Source organism: Prunus avium, unplaced genomic scaffold (assembly GCF_965620075.1).
Source record: "Prunus avium unplaced genomic scaffold, drPruAviu1.hap1.1 HAP1_SCAFFOLD_20, whole genome shotgun sequence".
In the NCBI taxonomy this organism is placed as follows: Eukaryota; Viridiplantae; Streptophyta; class Magnoliopsida; order Rosales; family Rosaceae; genus Prunus; species Prunus avium.
The window spans coordinates 335001-337500 of record NW_028276880.1 but is presented as its reverse complement, the minus strand read 5'-3'; positions in this window follow the sequence as shown (position 1 = coordinate 337500).

Sequence of the window (2500 nt, the reverse complement as noted above, 5' to 3'; positions counted from 1 at the left end):
GATATTTTGTGGGTTCGTAACTAGTAGGAGTGTCACTTTCAACGTCCCCGGTATTGGGTTGAGTTTCTAAAAACAACCGTGCACACCGAGGTTAAACTTTACCGGCTCCACTCCGACTCGCCGCTCACCCACTACTCCGAAGGCAACCGATATTTTGTGGCATCATTGCTACTCTTAAGATTGTCATCCTCGACTTGCTCGTGCATTGGGCTCGCACCTTGCACACACAAGCAATGCCTAGACAATCCTAATCATAGCTCAACCGCACACTCAGAGGATTGGATAGCTTCTTTCAAAGCCAACCTACCCCCACACGTGTGAGAGTGGCCAACAATTCCCTAGCTTCTTCATCAACTCCGCCGAAAGCCATCCTCGACATACCCGTGCATTGAGAAGGTTTGGTGGCCGTACTCCCAACACAAAAGCATACCGAAGACAACCCCAAGCTAAAGCTCACTTGAAGCCAACGCATCGTCACCATGTGTTCGTGTGGCCGAGAATTGGGCAGCTTCTTCATCAACCCCGCCAAAAGCCATCCTCGACATACCCGTGCATTGAGAAGGTTTGGTGGCCGTACTCCCAACACAAAAGCATACCGAAGACAACCCCAAGCAAAAGTTCACTTGAAGCCAACCCATCGTCGCCCACAACTAGTGGGTGAATGGTGTGCTTCCCGGGGTTGGCATAGACATTCCCTCGCATGCAAAAGATTGTCGATGCGAAAGATTGTCTATGCCAAACCCGGGAAGCACACCATTCACACACTCCCGACCGGTGTGGTGTGGCGGTGATTGGATAGTTACAGATTGAGCACTTGCCAAGGATCAAAATGTGTCATTTAGAAGAAACATTTTCAAAAAGTTTTTAAAATCTTGTGGGTTTGCAACTCATAAGAGCGTCACTTTCAACGTCCCCGGTATTGGATTGAGTTTCTAAAAACAACCGTGCACACCGAGGTTAAACTTTACCGGCTCCACTCCGACTCGCCGCTCGCCCACAATTTGTTTGCAACGAAACATTTGTTTTTAATTTTGTTGGTTTAAATCTTGTTGGTTTGAAATTGTTTTGAAAAGGTTCTTTAAATCTAGTGGGTTTGCAACTCATAAGAGCGTCACTTTCAACGTCCCCGGTATTGGATTGAGTTTCTAAAAACAACCGTGCACACCGAGGTTAAACTTTACCGGCTCCGCTCCGACTCGCCGCTCGCCCACTAGTCCGAAGGCAACAAAACATTTGTTTTTCATTTTGATGAAAATTTCTGTTTTTAAATCTTGTTGGTTTGAAATTTTTTTGAAAAGGTTCTTTAAATCTTGCGGGTTTGCAACTCATAAGAGCGTCACTTTCAACGTCCCCGGCATTGGATTGAGTTTCTAAAAACAACCATGCACACCGAGGTTAAACTTTACCGGCTCCACTCCGACTCACCGCTCGCCCACAAATCCGAAGGCAACAAAACATTTGTTTTTAATTTTGATGAATTTTTTTGAAAACATTGGCTTGGCAAGCCCCAATCCGCGACTATCCACCCACCGCCACCCCACACGGGTGGTTGTTGTTGCGAAATGAGGTTGTGGTCGACATGCCCGCGCATTTGAGAAGGAGTTCCTAGCACTCCATGCTCTTCCATGCCAAAAAAAAGCCTAGACAACCCCATTTCGCAACTTTCCACGCCTTTTTTTTTCCCCCTCACCCATGGCGGCGGCGTGGTGGCGGCGGCCGGATTCCGGCCACCACCGCCATGGGTGGCAGCCCCCCGACCCCGACACCAAACCCATAATACCGAGGCAACATATCGAGGCAACATGACATGGGTGTGGCGTGGGGGAAGGGGGCTGCAGCTAGGAGGGCATGGGCTGCCATGCATATGCAGGCAACACACACCCCCCTATATAGCATTTTATGCATTTAGCCCTTTGACAGGAAGAGACATCACCTATGCGCGAGGAGTCATAATGGGCTCTAAATAATTCAATACAAGGTATTTGGACGTGATTTTTTGCAGGGATACTAAGAAACATGCAATCTCTGATGGGAAAAAGTTTCATAAATATTTGAAGTCGGGAAGTATTTTTTATTATTTTTAGAAGTCGTAAAATTGAAAAAATCATTAAAACAAATCCGGGAGGAATTTTTTAGTTTTGTAACTTGGAGAAGGTCCTAAAAATCATAGACTACTTATGGGGAGCTTATTGTGCGAGGAAATTTCAATAAAAATGGGGTTTGACAAGGTTTGAAAAATTCTGTCGACATTTGAAAAAATCTGGAACTAGGCTGCCGGCATGCTGCGCACATGCTGCGCGCATGCTGCGCGAAGGCTGCGCGCAGGCCACGGCAGGACAAGTTTCGCTAGCCTCACTGTCGACCGAATGCGCAAGCTGCGCGCACGCTGCGCACAGGCTGCGCGCACGCTGCGCAAGCTGCGCGCACGCCATGGCAAGACAAATTTCGCTAGCCTCACTGTCGACAGAGTCAGCACGCTGCGCGCACGCCATGGCAGGAG